Genomic DNA, 22,012 nt, shown 5'->3' on the forward strand with positions numbered 1-22,012 from the left:
TCCCCAAACTGCCTCTAGAAAATGACTGAGCACGAAGTTAAGTACTAGAACAAACCCATTCCTGTGGGACATGGGTTTCGCCTAATTGACAACTTTGTTTCAAGAACTCTTAATTTTCCTAGCTAAAACTTTCTTAGATCTGCTCGGCAGCTGGAGACTCTTCTTACAAGTCCTCCTTCCTCCTTCTGCAGGTGTCGGACCAGCACTGTGGGTTGGAGGCCCTCCCAGCCTGCTCATGTTCCTTCCCTTTACTCCACAATAAATCTCTTGCATGTCTACTTCCATTTTGGCATCTACTTCTCAGAAGACCCAAACTAACAGACAGTTTGCAAAGTGTTGTACAAAATTACTCTCCCACCAGCAATGTATGAGTTCCACTTGCTCCACATCCATACTAACACTTGCTATTTTTTGTCTTTTTCATTGTAATTGTCCCAGCATTTGCAGTAGCAGTAGTATCACATTGTGTTTTTAATTTTCATTTCCCTAATGACTAATAAAGTTAAGCACTTTACATGATCTTTTGTCATTTGAGTATCCTCTATTGTGAAGTACCAATTCAGGTATTTTTGCCTAATTTTCTATAAGGTTATCTGTCTTTTTAATTTATAAGAGTTCTTTTCCTATCTAAATATAAATCATTTGTTAGGTATATGGATTGGAAATATCTTCTACCACTTTGTGTGTTGTATTTTTGTTCTTTTAATGTTAATTTTTGTTGAACTGAAGTTTAATAGCATGCAAGAGTATGGATGAATCTCACAAACATAATGTTGAACAACAAAGAAAATGCCAGATACAAAAGTGTACATACTATATGATTGCATTTTGGATAATGTTCAAAGTGGGAAAAATTAATCTACAGTGTAAAAGTAAAAGGGCAAGATAGTGACTAGCCATGGTATGGGATAGCCAGTTACTGAACAGAAAGAGAGATTAAGCAGAATTTCTGGAATGCTGATAACGTTCTGTTCCTTGATGCTGGTTACATGTATATATTCACCTTGTAAGATGCACCAAGTTTTACACTCAAGATTTAAGCAATTTTTTGTGCATGTTATACTTCAATAAAAACTTTTCAACAAATAGAGAGCTATGCATGTTTCAGGAAGAAAAAAAAATTCTATTATATTGCTGAGTGAAATAGACGTGTCGCTAGACCATATATAAATAGCATTAACCTGGCTAGGTGACGTAGCTTATGCCTGTAATCCCAGCACTTTGGGAGGCTGAGGCGGGTGGAGCACGAGGTCAGGAGTCCGAGACCAACCTGGCCAACATGGTGAAACCCAGTCTCTACTAAAAATACAAATAAATAAATAAATAAATAAATAAATAACTGGGCATGGTGGCATGTGCCTGTAATCCCAGCTACTCAGGAGGCTGAGGCAGGATAATCAGTTGAACCCGGAAGGCAGAGGTTGCAGTGAGCCGAGATCATGCCACTATACTCCAGCCTGGGCAACAGGGTGAGACTCCATCTCAAAACAAATAAATAAAATAAAATATATAGCATTAACCTATCTATTTGCAAAAACTTTTGTATATATGCTTAGAACAATAACTGGAATTAAACTCACTAAACTGCTCCTTAGTCAGTGGAACTTTCTGATTCTCATTAAATGACCATTTTTATGACAAGAAACCCCAAGCAGAAGTGGTTATTGGAGCCCTCAAAGATAGCAACAGCAACAATATACGTTTAAATTCAAGGTCACTAAATAAAATAATTTTTGAAAAAATACTTTTATTTGAGAACTATAAAAAATATATATATATATATATTTTTTTTTTTTTTTTTTTGAGATGGAGTCTTTCTCTGTCCCCCAGGCTGGACTGCAGTGGCGCAATCTCGGCTCACTGCAAGCTCTGCCTCCGGGGTTCACGCCATTCTCCTGCCTCAGCCTCCCGAGTAGCTGAGGAAAAAATCCTCTTTTCAAGCTAATCCTCTCTAATAAGTGATCTTCTGGAAAAATATGTGTTTCTAAAGATCATGGAATTCTTCGAATGACAAAAGGCTTCTAAAAGGAAAAAGAACGAATTCTTCCTCTCCAGCCAGCTTCTCCATGAAGTAAAAGTTACGTTTAAGCTGGGTATTATGGTGTGTATCTGTAGTCCCAGCTACTGGGGAGGCTGAGGCAGGAGAATTGCTTAAGCCAAGGAGTTCAAGGCTGCAGTGAGCTATGATGACGCCACTACACTCCAGCCTGGATGACAGAGTGAGACCCTGTCTCTAGAAAAAAACAAGTTACATTTATTTATGCAGGGAGACATGAATGTTTTTCTTCTTCCATTTTAACTTCCTAAATCCTACCTATTGTTCATTGCTTAACAAGCATCCCCTGCCTGACTCAAGACCCCTGGACCATGCCAGTGGGTGAGGATCTCTGCCTCTTTGACTATCTATTTCTTACCCATTCTGTATGACATTTCTTATTGTGAAATTTTCTTGCTGTTTTGTTATATTCCTGAAAAAATTACTTGTATCTTCACACACTAGATATTATTGTAGTTTGAATATCATCTGGTTTTATCTTCTCATTTGATTGAAAAAGAAATCCAAGTTCACACCTTTAGTGAAAAGAAGAGTAAAATCCCCTGCTCACTAAGTCAAAGTCAGACAAGTAGAAATGGATGACAGCTTGTTGCTCTCCTCTGGTAGCCTACAGCTGAGAAAGTACAGGCTAGTCCCCACATAGGCATAAATAGGAGAGAAAGAATAGAAAATTGACAATAGATTTGAATTATTAACATCAGAATCTACTTAGAGCTGCTGCCTTTACTCAGGGCCATCATGGAGAGAACAAGCTATGAACTGTGGCCATTAATGGATGACTTTCTCATAATGATGAGAGGTTTCAAACAACTGTGCTAACATGGCCAAAAGGAAAAAAAAAGCATGTCCTGTAGATCATGTCTTTTCATTAGCCCATGCAAACATCACAGAGTGGATTTACAGAAAACAAAAACATTTCATTGAAAGAATTCAGCAAGCCAACTAACTTGACATTGTGCTGGAAAATAAAAAGAGAATAGACCAAATCATTAGCATTGGTGTCATGTAAACTTAGTTTCAAAACCAATTTAACTATCACTGTCGCTTCTGGGCATACAACATTTATTGAGTGCCTTAGGCTGTTTTCTATTGCTTATAACAGAATACTTGAAACTCAGTAATTTGTTTTTAATTTTACAGTTATGAAGGCTGAGAAGTCCAAGGTCAAGGGTCTGTATCTGGTAAGAGCCTTCTTGCTGGTGGGAAATCTCTGCAAGAGTCCCAAAGTAGTGCAGAGCATCACATGACAAGAGGACTGAGCTTGCAAACTCAGGTCTCTTTCTCTTCTTATAAAGCGACCTGTCCCACTCTCATAAACCATTAATCCACTAACTCATTAATCCATGAATAGATTAATCCTTTCATGAGAGCAGAAGCCTCATGATCCAATCACTTCTAAAGACCCCACCTCTCAATATTGTCATATTGAGGATTAAGTTTCAACATGAGTTTTGGAGGGAACAAATATTTAAACCACAGCATTGTGTTTTCCTCCAGTTATAAGGGAATCCATGAAATTGTCATGTGTTTGATCATCCATCATAGCCAGTCTAACTAAAGCAATAGCAGTGTGGATTCTTCTACCCGGCACAGATTCAGTTTCATAGTCATGTATACATGTTAAACCACTCCTTACAACTTATTTTCTCTTTATTTATAATTACCTCACCTTTATTTTGTATTTTGATGTCATTATTTTATAATTTACACTCTGGTTTTAAACAATTTCAAATCTTTGTAGAATTATTGATTAATAAATATATAGACAGCCATAAAGATAGATGTCATAAATTGGACGTGGGAGACAACAAAGATTTGGATATTTAACTCAAACTTTCTTGGTTTCTCCTAAAGCACTGTTCCCAAAGCCACGGGAACCACCCCTTGCATCAGTGTGCCCTGGATGTTATACATGGAGGCAAAGGAGATTATTTTCAGAGCTTTAAGATTTAATGATTGCCCTGCTGGGTTTCAGACTTATATGGGGCCTGTAGCTTCTTTGTTTTGGCCAATTTCTCCCATTTGTAATGGGAACATTTATCCAATGCCTGTATCTCCATTGTATCTTGGAAGTGACAAACTTGCTTTTGATTTTACTGGCTCACAGGCAGAAGGGACTTAGCTTGTCTCCGATGAGATGTCAGACTGTGGACTTTTGAGTTAATGCTGTAATGAGTTAAGATTTGGGGGACTGTTAGGAAGGCATGATTGGTTTTGAAATGTGAAAAGACATGAGATTTGGAATGGGCCAGGGGTGGAATAATATGGTTTGGCTCTGTGTCCCCACCCAAATCTCATCTCAGATTATAATCCCCACGTGTCGAGGGAGGGAGGTGTTTGGATCATGAGGGTGGCTTCCCCCATTCTGTTTTCCTGACAGTGAGTGAGTTCTCATGAGATCTGATGGTTTTATAAGTGTTTGGAAGTTCTTTCTTCACTTCTTCTCTCTCTTGCTGCCTTGTGAAGAAGATGCCTGCTTCCCCTTCTGTCGTGATTGTAAGTTTTCTGAGGCCTCCCCAGTCATGTGAAACTGTGCATCAGTTAAACCTCTTTCATTTATAAATTACCCAGTCTCAGGGAAGTTCTTTATAGAAGTGTAAAAATGGACTAATACACACAGTCCTAAGGAATTGAAAATTAGATGATGAATATAATTTTGTTACCAACTTTGATGAACTTTCAAACAGTGTGATTATCTGAAGCTAGAACACTCCCACAACTTGTACAGCTTGCAAAGAACTCATTTCTGGAGACAAAAGGTAGAAAACCAACTATGTCTTCTAGCCAAACTACAGTATTAATATTTTTATATTAATCTTTTATGAAAATATTGTTAGCAATCTCCTATAAACGTATTATTTTGAAAACAGATATATACATTTTCTTGTTTCTGACAGTAATAAGACTCTTAGCTATTACAGGCATCAAAAACAAGAAAATGTATAGACATGCACACATTTAAGTTAAACATACTACATAATGTATGTGACTAAAAAGTCAAAGAACCCCTCTTTACTTGCTTTGAAAATATGTCATCATTCTTCTGAAACACTAGTTCTATAAAAGAAAGAAAACAATACATAACTAATCTTCAGTTGTGATTGAAAGCATTTGTTCTGTGATTGTGTGCTGTCTGAAGTCCTGTCTGAGTCTATCTTTGAATCTATGTGATGATGTCTGGGTCTATCTTTGAGGCTGTGTGATGGTTAATACTGAGTGTCCATTTGATTGGATTGAAGGATACAAAGTATTGTTCTTGGGTGTGTCTCTGAGGGTGTTGCCAAAAGAGGTTAACATTTGAGTCGGTGGACGGCGAAAGGCAATCCACTGACCCACTCTTAATCTGGGTGGGCACAATCTAATTAGCTGCCAGCACAGCCAGAATAAAAAGCAGGCAGAAGAACATGAAAAGACTAGACTGGCTTAGCCTCCCAGCCCACCTCTTTCTTCCATGCTGGATGCTTCCTGCCCTCGAACATCGGACTCCAGGTTCTTGAGCTTTGGGACTCGGACTGGCTTCCTTTCTCCTCAGCTTTCAGACAGCCTATTGTGGGACCTTGTGATCACGTGAGTTAATATTTTTAATAAACTTCCCTTTATATATACATCTATCCTATTAGTTCTCTCCCTCTAGAGAACCCTGATTAATACAGGCTATCTTAGGCTGTCCAACACCATTTGCTGAAAAAGGCTGGTCCTACCATTTTTTTTTTTTTTTTTTTTTTTTTGAGACAGAGTCTTGCTGTCACCTAGGCTGGAGTGCAGTGGTGCGATCTCAGCTCACTGCAGGCTCCGCCCCCCGGGGTTCACGCCATTCTCCTGCCTCAGCCTCCCGAGTAGCTTGGACTACAGGCGCCCACCACCTCGCCCGGCTAATTTTTTGTATTTTTAGTAGAGACAGGGTTTCACTGTGTTAGCCAAGATGGTCTCGATCTCCTGACCTTGTGATCTGCCTGCCTCGGCCTCCCAAAGTGCTGGGATTACAGGCGTGAGCCACCGCGCCCAGTCGGTCCTACCATTTAATGTGATATATATCATGAAAGTAATAAGTGTCACTCTGTGTGTCATTCTGTTTGAAGCTTTGCTTTAGGAAGAAAGTCCTTATAGCTCTTCTTTTATTTAATTAATTATCCCCTAGGAATTATCTAGATAGCTCAACTGGGTTTTAGGAAACTAAAACCTTATGTTATTTTAATTGAGTATATCTTCGACCTTATTGTTGGAAGGGAGCCTTACTTGATATTTGATATTAATACAGACACTGAAGAAACAGGTCTGGGAACTGGAATTGTCATCTGTGACCAATCAAGTCCCTCTGGACAAAACCATTGCTCAATGGAGCTTTAACTTGTTGCGCTGAGATGTCATACCTGTCAGCTAACTCACACATCTTTCCAAGAACATATAAGGTTTGTTTTCTCCCTGTCTATAAAGGCAACATATGTTCCCAGCATTCATTGACAGATTTTAACAGTATTTTTCCCCTAGTCGTGCTGTTAGTTGAGTTGTTAAACACAAGAATTTCTGTTTTGTCTTCAAATAATTCAGAACTACAGTCAGAACTAGGGGAAAATAGAAAAGCAGATTGACAGTTTAGCTGTCAAGATTGTCCAACAGTTGCTTAGCTGTTTATAAGATAAGCACTGCTTGTCCTCCTTCCATTTCTCTAGCAAATGGAATACAAGGGAAATATACCTGGACTTTATAGATGTAGACAACTGGAAAACACCAATATAGGTTAAGTAGTCATTTAATGAAAGTTAATCTTAAATTGTCCAGTTACTTGTGGCTAGAAAATTTTTATGATTCATACACAGACCTGCATTACATCTAAGCTCTGCCTAAGAGACCAGAAAGGCTGGGTGGTAAGCAGAGGCAGTATAAAGCAGAGAAGATGAGAAGATGCTAAGGACTACATGGAGCTTGGAGGTGCCCCTCCCCAAGATGCTTTATTCTAGTTAATAATGCCACATAAGCAAGTGCAAGTAATAGTAGATAAAACTATGCATAAGGGTAGATATAAAGAGAAAGTTTGAGTGGTTAGCATGGAAGAAAATCATGAGAATGAAGTGAGGGAAATTTGAGGTTGGGTAAAAGTTGGTTGTCAAGTATTTAAAACCGTTAATGCTGGATATGAAGCTGGGTATTCTTTTTAAGTGATTCTTGAGACATCACGTGGGACAGTTTCCTCATTCTTGGTATGTATGGTGTTCTAAACAATGACAGTGCTGCAAAGGGAAAGGAGGTGAATTTTCCAGGGACTCCAGCAAGGATATAATCCAAGAAGAGTAATTTTACATAGAAGATCATAGGCTCGTTGCTAAAGAGGAATTTCTCTGTTTATGAGAAAATGAAAACATGTTCAGAGTCTGGTAAATGCAGCCCAGGTCTATAACGCATCCAGAGCAGTGTGGAGACTGCAACTGTGGCCATGACTAGGAACAAACAGGAATAAGATTCAAAACCCTTCAATGATCAGGGTTTGCTTTGGGCTTCCCACTGCAGCTGCATCTATTTACATTTTTTAAAAAAACCCACTAATTATGAATAAGACCTTTGGAGACCCAACCTACATCAGGACTAGAAGAAAGATTTAAAATTTTTGTCTACATCTCAAGCAAGCCAGAAATGCACACTTCATTAGTAACATCACTTTATGTCCTGGGCCCATGTGGCAGATTTATTCACAAAGCAAAAAGTTAAGGTTGGCTTTTTTTTCCTCCTTTCACAAAAATTTAAAGCCAAAAAGATAAGTTTAATGAAAAGCAATTATTTACATACTTTAGTATATGGCTTACTTCTTAGGTCAAACCAAAGGACAAAGCCTGGACTCGTCATAATTAAAAAAAAACAACAACACTTATTTATCCATATAGTTGTCCCAAATATTAGTCATAAATCACATTATACCAGGTCCTTTGAGGAGCATAGTAATTTAGTAACTCTTCGTTGATACACTTGTCTCATGTTCTTTTTGCAAAATATTTTGTGTCCTCATCTACTATCAATATCTGAAATAGAATGAGTAAAGTTGATCTCTCAGTAAATTATTGCAATGCCCACATTCCCGTATCCTGGCCAGGAAACAGGATCCTAGGGAATGTGGGCAATGCAATCATTCACATGCCCTCAGCGTGGTCATGCCTGGCAGGCCAACAGAGCATGTTTCTTTTATGGAGGGCATGGCTGCAAACCCTCAAGGAGAGCATGGCCCACTCTGGTTTCACTCTTACCTCTGAAATGTATCCCTCATTGGAGTTTGAGAGGCAGCATGAGTAACTGTGATTAGGAGGCCACATGGTATGATGGAAAAAAACAAAACAAAACAAAACAAAACCTGAATTTGGAATCAGAAGGCAAGTTCTTGTTCCAGTTCTAACTGATTGGCTACATGACTTCAGACAAGTCTCTTCAAATTCCTGTCCTCAGTTTCTCATTTGTAAAGAGGGGTCATGACGTTACCCTACCTGGTTGTTTTTGAGGATCAAATAAAATAATATGTGAAAGCAATGAAATAATATATATAAGTGAAAAATTACATCATTAGTAATCAAAATTTCATATTTTCTAATCACAGAAATTAGACTGCCCCTACACAGTTACATTAACTGATTTTCCAAAAGAGGTCAATTAAAAAAAGACCCTGGTTTCCCTGGTCAAAAGTGCATTAGCAGAATGTTTACTCTTCCAAAATGGTTGTAATTATCTTGAGACTCCTGTGTACCACTTCAGTCATGTAATACTGTCAAGATTTTGAATCTACATTGATTTATTCATATTCACATTTTTCTCATGACCAAGTGAGAAGAATGAGTAATGACAAAAATAAATGCTGCTCCCTTGACAATTTCTGATTTCAGAGGCCTCTTTCAGTCACACTTAATTGTAGGTAATTAATCTCAGAACAGTGTACCTTTACCTTACCTGTCCTTGGAAAATGGGTGAACAATATTGATAGATCAGGCTCAATTGAAACCTTGACTAAAGTTGACATGGGAAGATTCCCAGTCTCAGGGTCAGAAAACCAGTGCTCTGGACCCAGCTGTGCTAAAAGCACAAAGTATGTTGACATGACACCTAACCTCTATGGAATCTGCTTTTCCATCTGTTAAATAGATAAAAGGGAGATTACTGTTCAATTGTTCTTAACTGTTTTGTGTGTCATGGGTCTCTCTAAATATTAAAACTCACAGCCACTCCTAACTCTATCTTCAGACTACTTAACACAAAATAAAATTTTAGCCAAGTTCAGGGAATTTAAGGACCCACACAGACCATCTACAGAAGACTTCGGAATAAAAATGTCCAAATTAGATCCTATAATCTTTCCACCTTGCATTTCTTTCCTAAAATGGAAGGGACACATTCTTGTTTGGGTCACAGACATGAAACCATGGCCTGGTGTGGCTCATTTTCTTCCAATAATAAAGATTACCTACTCTGATGACATACAGAAAAAAAAAAAAAAAAACTCAGTGTCTGCCTACTATATTCTTACAAAACAGATCACTTCTGACACTAGATGTGTGGGGGTTTTCCTCACACACCAAGCAAGCAATCAGTTCTGTAGTGAATAGCAGATGAGTGTCCTAAAATTCAGTTCAATTCTGATACTATCTGCCTGGAGATTAAGTCAGATCCCACAGGTTGAGGACTCAGTTCCACAGGACTGCCCCCCACACACTGCTGATGCCAGACCAAAATCTCAGGTTGTTTTACCCGTGATTCTGTCCAACCAGCTATAAAATGGGATTTGCATGATTTACTCCTTGGGTATGAGTAATTTGCAAAATCAGCTCACAGAATTCAGGAAAATATATTAATTGCATTTGCCAATTTATTATAAAGGTTATTACAAAGGATACAGATGAGGAGATCATTAGGGCAAGTTATGGGAGAAAAGGCACAGATTCTATGCCTTCCCTGCATGTGCCACACTCTAGGAATCTCCATGTGTTCATCTATGCAGAAGCTCTCTGGACGCAACCCTTTTGGGTTTTTATGGAAGTCTCATTGATACAGACAGGAAACAGGAAAATACAGGGTAGAAGAGGGTGGGGTCCCTGGCAAGGGCTCCACCCTCAAGCCTGGACCCATGGCCCTAAATGAAAACATGCATTCCTGTTTTCCCACATGAATGTTGCCTTTTTCAAAACCCCCCTGGCCTGCCATGTCCCCCACCCTGTACCTATAAAAAACCCAAGCTCCACTGGCAGAGTAGCAGAGCAGAAACACAGAGAAGGAGAGAAGAGAAGAAGCATCTGAACGTTGAGAGGAAAAGAGGCAGCTGGACATTAGTGAGGAGTTCGGCTGGGGATGGTCAGAGAGTAGTTCAGCCCAGGATAGCAGAAGTTCAGGGAAAGATTATATTCCCACTTTATCCCTTTTCCAGCTCCCCTTCCCACTGAGTGCCACTTCCACCACTCAGTAACATCTCCTCATTCACCATCCTTCAAGTCTGTGTGACCTCATTCCTCTTGGGCACTGGACAAGAACCTGGGTGTGGGTGCAATAGGTTGTCACGCTGACTCTCCCCTGAGCTGTTTAACACTTAGCTGTCCACAGATGAGAAGTGCTAAGACAATACTTATTGTAACACATGCCTTCTGGGGCTCCAGAGGTCGCCAGCAACCCCTAGATGCTGCCACAGGCCTGTATGGGTTTGTTCCTGCTGGTACCCAAAGGCATTTGCCCCAGCTCCTGCACCCACTCACCTGTATGCTCCCCCTCCTGCAAGGGGTTTGAGCTCACCTCACCGAGTAAATGAGCCACACCCCGTCACAAGTTCTTTGAAGGGGTCAAGGGAACGCTCCTGTCTCATCGTTATATAGGCATGATTGATTAAATCATTGCTCATTGGTAATCCAGTTAATCTTCAGCCCCTCTTCCCTCTCTGGGGGTTGGGTGGGGGATTTGAAAGTCCCAATGCTCTATTCCTGCCTTGGTTTTTCTGGTGACCAGCCCCCATCCTGAAGCTACCTAGGGTCTGCTAGTCATCAGTCAACTCATTAGCATACAAAAGACACTTACCACTTTACAGATTCCAAGGGTTTCAAAAGTTCTATGCCAGGAAACAGGACTAAGGCCAAATATGTATTTTACAATATGTATTCAAAGACCACCTTCGGTCTTTGAATTTGGGCTTCAAACATGAATCCCTCATATCGAAAGAATATATAACTCCAGAGATACTGGCACATTACTAGAATCCTCCTCAGTCATTAATGATTAGTCCACTTCATTATCATAATATAAGAATATGTCTCCCAAGGTGAGGCTACCCAGGTTTACAGGCTTCCACTCAGTCTTGTAAGGTTCCAAAAGCAGGAGTGGTCTCAGCACCAGGCATCTGGTATAATTGAGCTGGGAGACAATATCATCATTACTTGCTCTAACCTCTTTTGAGGTGTTAATAATGAATTTACCTCATTACATGACAAATTTATTTATTCCTTTACCTTAGCTACTATTCTTCCTTCTCTTTATTTATCCAAACTTTCCCATCTTTGAAAGGGACACTAGGTTTGGCCACTGTGATTGTCTAGACTGCAGTCAAAAATCCTAATCTAACAAATGCCTTCTCCTTACTCCAATCCTATTCAGATAGGATAAGGTTACACAGGTGCAGAACTAGTGTGCCATCTTTACCACCAGGCAACATAGCCACATTCACTTTTAGCCCCAATTTTGCCGGATGGAAGGAAGGCACAACTCACCGCATCAGGCCCCTAGGAATTCTGAAAAAGGGCTTAAAAATGTAGTCACAGTTTATTGCTTAGTAGTAGTTGCTAGAAGGTGCTCACAAGTTTTTGCCATAAGCCCCACTTCATGTTCTACAGAGGGCTATCCAACAGACAAATTGTCCCAACCAGAGCTCTAGCTACTATTCTATACTGTGTGGGCCCAGGCAATCTTCCTAGCTCCCATTTGCATGTTCCTTTAATAGTGATTGAAGGACACATTTATATGCCTTCTGTTTTATAATGCTAAGTATAGGAAATATTTCCAAGTCGGATACAATGTCCATCTCCAGGTAAAAGAGATATAATCACTTCACATGAAGCATGCTCAAATATACCAGTCTCCTCCAAACTTAATTCCATCAACCCTTACTTTACTAACTGTAGCCTCCATTAGGACTTTATCAAAAGATTTTTGATGCTAAGTAGGAAAATTGTTCCCTGACCAGATATAACATTCCACGTTTAAACATTCCAACTTTTATAATTCTATCAATCCCTACTTTTTTTATGTTCTAATTTCAAGAACTTCTATTTCCTACCCCATCAAGAGCAACATAAGGTCAGATACAACCAGGTTGGTGCGTTTGTGTCCTCCCACAGGTGAAATTTTATTGATGTTATTTCAGTCACAAAAGTATTGGGCTAAATGGAGTTCTCAAGGAGGCAATTCTCCTTAGTACCCATTCATTGGTAGTCAGAGCTGTGGGTACAGAGGCTTAAGGCATTCCACAAGTCAGTCTATATCATAAACCATACATAGTAGCATACTTAGTCAATATATAAATGATATAGGTTAAAATTTCACACCGAACAGAGTAGCATTTAACATCAAGAGAAGAGGGGATAGGAAAAAAACTTTAACAAATAAGCCCAAGGAGAGTGACATAAACAAGGACAGTGTCCTGGAATCAGACCTTGCTTTGGGCAGAGCTCTCTGTGGCAGATGCCAGGTGCTGATTATGAGTGACAGCCAGATGGCATCTGTCAAGATGGCCGTGTCAAGCTTGAGAAGTCCTGTTCCTTTTATGGTCCCTGAGTCCTCTGATGAGGACTGATAGTAAAGTGTTATACTCTTATCTGGTTGGGTGTTGTCTCTATTGGATAGTGAACATATGGACTCTTTTGGCTTGATGTCTTTTGAAATGTAAGATGGAGTCTTTTTCTAAAACGGACTCACTTATGTCGAGGGTATTTTGTGCAACCCGCAGATCATTTTACCCTCTTCTGCAAAAGGCTTTGTGTCTCCAGAAGGGTGGTGAGCAAAACGACCCTGACCGTTTTGTCAATGTTTATCTTGATTAATGTGTGACAGGAAATTTCAGACCAGATTTCTCATTTTAATCTTTGCCTTCTGACTTTTTGAATTTCTCCAAAGTGGAGTAAATGCAGCAAATGTGTGTGGGACCAGGTGGCTGTCTGTGATCCATCCAACCTTAAATAGTATTGTATTAAGACCTTTGTTTTAACCTTATCAATTTCCATTTTATTAATCCCATTTCTTATGAGAAATAAAAATAAAATTTGAAGCCCCCCAACTGACTGAATGAACCCTTTTTTGGCCAAGAGGATCCCAGAGAAAACTTGGAAGCTGAGTTCCTTGTTAGGATGCCATGGAACATCAGACTCACCTAGTTATAACCCCTCCCTTGCTAACTGCCATTAAGCTTTTTTCCCTAAGGGTTAAACAGAAATCGACCCTTTCAAGAGACTCCATGGCTGATTTCTACCGACCACCTGATGCTGCCCCTCCCTTTTGTGATTTAGGCATAACAATTGACCAGCATTCCTCCCTGATAAGAGAGCACCAACCATGGGGTGGGTATGGTCCGTCTACAGAGGATGCATGGTGAGAGTTCATGTCCTCTACTTCACCCTTTGCCATCATCAGAGGGCTGAAAACTCCACCCTTCAATCATGCTAATGCTGCCATTTTTTTAACATGGGATGAAAGGAGAGGCATGAAGCTCAATTGCACATGACCATGTTTATCCTTTCATAAATATTCATGACCTCTCCTATAGCATATTGAATATTTATATTCAGCCACCTTTTTCAGCATAGATCCTTGTCTTTTTATTCCCTCCTTCCAAGGGCCTGTTTCTAGCTTCTTGCTGGAGGCTATGCTTCTCAGCCTGTCGGAATGGCCACCCTGAAGTCTGCAACTCTTTATGAGAAACACAGCTCTCCTTTCCAAATTTATGTACATCATCATTCTTCATTTGACATCTAATAACCATCTAAAGATTTTCATCCTGCTAGGTAGAGTCCTATGACTCCCTTTCCTTTTTCCTCTCAGCTTCACCCTTATCCATGTCTACTTTACTCACCTTATTTCTTAAATAACAATCTAAAAATTTTCATCTTCCTGGGATAACTCTTCTGTTTGCCCTTTCTCCATTCTCTTGTTAATTAACCTACTAGTTGTATTAGCACCTGTAAGACTCATGAGGGGAAACTGATATAACAAATTTAATGAGGCTTCCTCAACTGTCCTTTGATTTTGCAGCAGCAAGGTCATATGGGGGAGTCCACATTAAAGGAGGATTCTTAACCACAGCATTTACCACGACTTGGTTAAGAAGCATATTTAGCAGTTGAATATCATAGTCACCATAAAGCCAGTTCCACATGGCTTGCATATCAATTGCTTCATCTGTGGTCTTCCACTTGGCATGTATAGGTAGAGTCAGGAAGGCTCCTTCTCAGGGTAAACAAAGTTCACAGTGGCTTTTATCCAGTTCATCAGTGTATCTGTTTCCCCTGTGTCTAGATTGGGTATAGCAATCTGTGATTGTTTCATAATTAGCTGTGAGTCCTGCGTCAACCCAAACATGCTCTTTAACTCTGCTGCATTTGAAACTAAAGATAATGCTCCTAAATTTGTTGCTCTCACAGTCGATTTCACAGATTCAAAAATCTGATGATGCCAGTCTACAAAATGAAATGATTTCTTCACATTACACCCTCTGGTTTTAATAGTTTTCTTGATTTTGTTCTTCCCCCACATTGACTGTCTTCTTGGTAACCACAGGACTTATTTTCTGTTGCCCTTGCCTAATTTTTCCCTTGAGGGGTGACTTTGAGTCTCATGGCCAAAGGTTGGTCAAGAGTCAAGGATCAACCCAGCATTCTCTTTTACTTTCATTTTAACTGCTACAGATAACAATAGCCTTTTTCTTATTATCTTTGATTTCCTTATGCATCCAGTGAACCAACTCCCAGGGAGTTGGATCCTTCTTTAAACTCCATTGGTAACTTTTACCTTTAGGAAATGATTGCAGCACAGTTACTTCTTCTTACCATGAGCGACCACATGGCCACCCAGGAATCGAAAGTTCCTCATCCCCCACCCTCTTACGATTTCTGTTTCTGAATCACGTGTTTCCACAAGCCAGGGCTGTTCTAACGAAACCCACTTCTCACATACCAATTCTGACAATACAGAAGAAGAACAAATTCAGTTTCTTCCCATATCTGCTCAGACCTACAAATGGGTATTGAACACTGCTGCCTAGTGAGATAACAGCATCATCGTTGCAAATAATGTCAAAGTTCCTAAGTAATAGAAATGAATTCAATTTGTCTCAATGATACCAGAGAATTTGTTGTCCATAGGCCCTGAATTTTCTCTCAGGCCACTCTCTTCCCCAAATGAAAACAATGCTGATTAGTTTTGTCAGAAACTGTAGGTTCTCACCATTTGCATTCTCCTCTGAAGAAAGTACAACTTTCCTAATCCAAATCAATATCAACCAAATGTTACAATGGAATAAACACATTTTCAGACATTAAAGTTCTCCAAATATTTTGCTTTTATGGATCTTTTTTTAGGAGATTGCTGGAGATTTTGCTTATCAAAACAAATAATTAAACTAAAAAGAGCAAGATGTGAAATCCAGGAAGTGAGAAGTGTAACACAGAAAGATCTCTCTGACAGCAAGGATAAGTCCAGAGACATAGCTATGCAGAAAGGAGGATATGTGGAAAATAGAATTAAAAGTTATTTCTACAGAGCCATTAGAGGGTTTACAAAACCGTAATCAGAAACTTGAAAAAAAAAGTCAAGTAAAATAATAAAAGGATTACTAGAGATGAAGAAGGATGGGGGTGAAAGGAGATAGCAAAACATCGGTTAAGGGATACAAATGTATTGATAAATAGGAGGAATAAATTCTAGTGTTCTATGGGACTAAAGGGTTACGAAAATTAACAACAATTTACTGTATATTTTTACATATCTACAAGGGAAGATTTTGAATATTCCCAATTGGTAACATTGAAAAGATTCAAGTTACCCAAGTTACTGGCAGCAAATTTGTACGGGTCCACAGCCCCTTCAGTCCTTGCCCCCTCAGAAGATAAAATTCAACTCAGAAGCATAAGGCAGAAAAAGAGACCGGGGCAAGTTTCAGAGCAGGAGTGGAAGTTTATTTAAAAAGACCTTAGAACAGGAAAAAAAGGAAAGTGTGCTTGGAAGAGACCCAAGCAGGCATGTGAAGGTTAAAGAGAGAAGGCCAAGTGCCCTGTTGAGCCATGATCCTAGGACTTTTATACATTGGCCTCTTTCTCGTGATTCTTCCCTTGGGGTGGGGCTATTTGCATGCCCAGGGCTTTCCTTACCCTTTAGAATTGAGCATGCACAGTTTGTTTAGTGAGTTATATGCATGTCCATCTGAGGCTTTCTTCCCTTTTCTGGTGGAGTGTGTCCCAGGAAGATCATACTTCATTTTTGTTTCTTAACACACATGCCCAGGAAGTTGCTTCTCCCTAGGGCCTGCATTCAGTTAACATTTTGATGTTAACAGGTGTGGGCCATCAGGAAATAGCCTCTCCCTGATCATTTTTAGAGAGGCAATGTGATAATTGCCAAACCATCACCTGACGTTTCTAGTGGGTTAGGGGAGAGCCCTCTACTGCCCTGCTCATGCCTATCTACTTGTAACACCAACACAAAGAAATGATAAATGTTTGAGGTGATGGATATGCTTATTACCCTGATTTGATCATTACATACTGTACACACATATCAAAGTATCACACTGTACCCGATAAACAGGTATAATTATTCTGTGCCAACTAAAAGTAATAATAAATGCAATAAAAACTTCTAAAAGAGAAAAGGTAGTGAATGGCAAAAATAAAAGTATGTTAAAAAATTCACTTAGTAATAAATATTTACAAGATAAAAATAATAAAAACTCTAAATATGGCCTGAACCATAAGCTATTTGGCAAGTTTTCAGGAAAACAAATATTTGTATATGTGAAGAGGGGTATAGGAAAACAAAATCCTCATCTTCTACCATCAATAGATAGTAAGTAAACATAAAATATAATAAAGCATTAGTATGAATATGCCATTAGAAATGTGTAATTAATTACTGGAAGCAATAGCTAAAAGAATTGAATATAATTGTACCTGGGGACTGGAAAACAGGATGTCGAGAGAATAAGGCAAACTATAATATTATTTGACTTTTATAATTGTGTATACTAAATACCTTGATAAAAATAAAAAGTAAACATTAAAAAGATAATAAGAAGAATATAAGATAGATGATAGTCGTATGTGCCTCACTCTGGAGAGGAGCAAAATGTTGCCATTGTTCTTCTTTTCAGAGTCTAAGGAGATTCTTCTGCTACCCAAGGTCATCTTTATGTAACCTCTTCCTAGACCCCACAGTAGGTTCCAGACCATATTGGAATTGAAGATGTTTTATGGTCTTTCATTATTTGTCTTTAGCTGTGATTAAGAAGCAACATAAGAACTCCTAAGAAAAAGATATTACCATTGCGTTTTAAGTAATCATTTTGATTAAGTGACTTATTGCCATGTTAATGCAATATTATTGACTCAAGATCAACTGTGTGAAGCTCAGCTTTTGTCTTATCAAGTTCCATGTATTCTGTGCTTTCAAAGCCATCACTCATTACACTGTTGTTGCCAAAATCAATTCACACAACTTCTAATTTTACACATGCTAAACTAAAAACAAAGTGGCATACCAATCAGGAAATCCTGACTACAGATGCATTGAAAATGAGGGGTATCCCCCGTGCATTTGGTTGCTGGAAAGGAATGTCCCAAGTTGCTACTGCCTGCTGAAGATTAAAATGCTCTGCAAATGTACTGACACTTCCTCCTTCCATCTTTGCTGGTATGACTGATTGGTTCCATCTCAGAAAAGATAATGAAGAGCAATCAGACTGGGTCTCTTAGTAGGAACACGGACAATTTTTTCCACTTTGTCTACCCAGCAGATAAAACAGATATTGGACTTGGGCATGTAACTAATGAAATGAGAACAACAGACTTTAAGAGTATGAAAGGAAAATCCTGGGGCCCCAAAATTACTAAACCAAGGGAAAAGTTAACCTAGAAGTGGCTCAGGATAAACTTGCCTTTCATTCTATTCAAAGTCATCCCTTTGCTCACTGAGACAGATGTATATTCTGATTGCCCCCTTTGGAAAGTCTTAGTAGAAACTCAAAGAATGCAACTGTTTGTCTCTTACCTACCTGTAACCTCCATGGAAGTCTCCTCTCTGTTTTAAGTTGTCCCTGCCTTTCTGGATGGGACCAATGTACTTTTTAAATATATTGATGGATGTCTCATACTTCCCTAAAATGTATAAAACCAACCTGTGCCCTAACCACCTTGGCCACATGTCATCAGGACCTCCTGAGGCTGTGTCATGGGCATGTGTCCTTGACTTTGGCAAATAAACCTCCTAAAATGATTAAGACTTGTCTCATCATTTTTCTCAATTGACATCTGGTAACCATGAAGGAATTCTGAGTAAAGATGACCTGGCCTGCAGCTGCTTATCTATTGATGTTTGGTACTGGCTTGGGCACCTACAGCCCAAACTGATAGGACAATTGCTGAAGCCCAGGAACTCTTTCCTTCAGGGATCCCTGATCTTCCAACTTTTTTTGTTGGGGGTCTGAGGTTTATTTGCTGTTAAAAAAACTCCTTTTGGGGGGAGTTTCCACTCTTTTCCAACAAGGAAGGCAAGCCTGACTCTGCATCAGCAGAGAGTGATTTTGAGCTTGGGCCCCCATTACTAGGTAAAAAAATTGGTTTGGGATTCTGTCTCGAAAATTCTTTTTAAATGATTAAAATTAGCATTAACAACCAGCTGATGTTAATTTCTGCTTACACATAGAACACTCAAAAATCTTATAATTTGTGTAATCATTTTTGGTTTTGCCTAACTACTTTGTTGTTTGTTTCTGTCTTGTTGGGGTTTTTTGTGCATGTGCTTTGGTCCTTTCCCTTATTGAATTCAACCAACTCCAAACCCTCTAGCTCATGAGCGTGGAATCTTCCACTTTGAAGAACTAAGAGCACCTTGCTCCCCTCAGCCTGACAAGGCATTCTTAGGCGACTGAGAATCACATGAGAGTGTCTGGGAGGAACGCTCCCTAAGACACGCAGCAGCTCTAAATAGGATTCCTCCTCAGAAAAATGTATTTAGGGTCTAATCTCAGCCAGCAGGTGCATATAAGGAGCTGACCCCTCCCACAGCTTAAGCCCCTGACATACTGTGCCAGGTAGCCACAAGATGAGTGGACCGAACCAGTTCAAGGGGTAACGGCCCTGAAAAGCTAGGCCTGTGAGCAGCACATTTTAGGTCCAACACCTGTCCCAACTTGGTCAAATTCAAAGGTGAACTCTTAAATAATGGGGAGCAAGGCCTCTAAAGTGGCTAAATGCCCACAAAAAAAAGGTGGTATGGTGGGGGGAGGAAAATGGCCAGCAAAAGGAAAACAAAAAAGAGGAAAGCTTTTGGTTTTGACTACTAAAGGTACTTTCTTTATATAACAAGGCCCCTTTTTGCCAGCCAGACCAAAGTGAAAGAGCAAGAGCTATACTTCTGAAATAGCAGCATTTTGTCCTAGCTGAAATATGGAGATGAGATTTCAGAAGTTTTTTTTTTTTTTTTTTTAAGGAACTCAATTGTTAAAAGTCAAGATGTGTATATGTGTGCATGTTTGTATTTAAAAAGCCTTCATGTTTTGGGGTTTTTCTGTTTATTTTTCTCTCCTAGAACCTTGCCTTTTTTTGAGCAAAAAAAAATTTTTCTTCTCAGTTAGCTGAATTCTATTTTCACCTGACTTTTTGACTAAAATAGTTATTGCAACAGAGACTAGTCTTGGGTTTTATAATGAAGAGCGTAATTTAGACACTCAGAAGTGTCTTTACTTAAAAAAAAATTATGTGCACTGAAAAAGCATCACGTGGTCTAACCTCAAAAATAATTCTCATTTTTTGAAGACCCAGGATTCAGTGTGAGCTCTGCCAAGGGCTCAGAGATCCAGTCAAAAAAAAAAAAAAAAGGTAGTCTCTATCTAAATAAAATTGGTCTCCTTTACAATCCAATGATAAATTTCTATAATTTTATGTTTGATTGGCTAAAAGAAAAATAAAATCATCTCCTTCTAACTACCCTATTTTTATGAATTTGAACAGACCACCAGACTTTTTCTCTCTGTACCTTATGATGCAAATTTTGCTATTTGATTTTCACCTGAGTTGTTTCCTTTAATATGCAAATTTAAGGCTATTTAGCTGACAACTGCCTAGAGTTGTGGAACAGGTTATCAAGAGTTGGGAAGTCTAAAATAGGAAAAAACAAAAAAGGATCTTTATGAATCTGTAAGATGTACTTCTATCCACATGCCTGATATGTCTATGTATTTATGTGTTGTGTACACAATGTTTCACTACTGAAAATACATAAAAGAGCTCTAATTAATTGGTTCAAGAAAAATAAAAGCACTTGAATCAAATACTTTATCAGGAATAAAGAAAGGACTAGTCAAATGTTTTTTCAATTTTATGTAACTTAAGTAAAATCTTTAATAATAAGCTAGCTTTAAAATTATTGGTAAAGTAATATTAGAAATGTGTTAAGAATTGCCAGTATGCATTTTTGTTTGCATTTGTTAATCAAGGAATTTCATACTTATCCCTGCCAAATACTATAAGGTATCAAAATTTGGCATGGGGGTTACAAAACTATAAACACGGCCCAAAATAGAATGATCTTTTCTTGTGTAACTTTTAATACATAAGACATTGATATTGGTTTAATAAAAATAGCTGCATCTTGAATTTAGTAAGATTACCATAACCTCTAATCCTGTGGCTTTAGGCAGTCTAGTTCACAGGCAGTAAGAAGGTTTGTTTGGGGAAAGGACTATTACTGTGTTTGTTTCAAAGCTAAACTGTAAACTAAGTCTCTCCGAAAGTTAGTTTGACCTATGCCCAGGAATGAACAAGAACAGCTTGGAGGTTAAAAGCAAGATGGAGTCAGTTAGATCAAATGTTTTTCACTGTCTCAGTTATAATTTTGCAATAGCAGTTTCATGACTTTAAATCATGACTATTGCAGTTTTCATAAACAATCTAGGTAAACAATTAAAATAAAATAATTAGGTAAATGTAATGGGATAAATACTTGTAGACAAAGTTGTCATAATTTATAATATAAAGATAAATTAAATAATATATATTTTATTATTTGAGTATTTTCCAATAAAAATGTATATTAGGAAAATACTCCTGCTAAAAGAAAAAAGTAAGCTTATTTAAAGGTAATGTATAAAATAAGGTAAAAGGGGCCAGGAATTAAGAGAAATGTAAAGAAAATTATAGAAATAAAGAGGTTTTCTTGGTTAAAAAAAAAAGCTTAAAGAAAAATAATTTTATATAAGAAAAAATCTTGAATGGTAAATTTAAACCTAGAATAAAATGACTGATTGTTTAAGAAAGAGCAATGTTCAGGACAAACCAGAAAGTCCAAGCATGTCATAAATGATCTTTGTATATTATAATAAAATAATTTATTAAAAAATAACTAATATAATCAAGTTGTTTATAATTAAGGGGAAATTATAATGGCCTTTCTAGAAATTGGGCTTGATGTAAAAAAAACACTTATACACTAAATTACTGGTTAGAACAGTGAAATTTTCTTAAGGAGTTAATTTACTCTTAATAAATGATAAAAGATTTTAATTTTTTTTAACCCACAGTTCAAGTTTTATTGCATCTCATCATTTTTTAGCTTTCTCTCCCTTTATAAAAAGCATGTTTTCTTAAAGGTCTAAAGGAAATGTTTTCTTCCAACATAATATTATGTGCACTGCAGAAGATCTTTTCTTTTGCTTTTTGGTAACTGGACTAACAAATTTTATGTTTTATC

This window comes from Hylobates moloch, unplaced genomic scaffold, assembly GCF_009828535.3.
Source record: "Hylobates moloch isolate HMO894 unplaced genomic scaffold, HMol_V3 SCAFFOLD_2, whole genome shotgun sequence".
NCBI classification, from domain to species: domain Eukaryota; kingdom Metazoa; phylum Chordata; class Mammalia; order Primates; family Hylobatidae; genus Hylobates; species Hylobates moloch.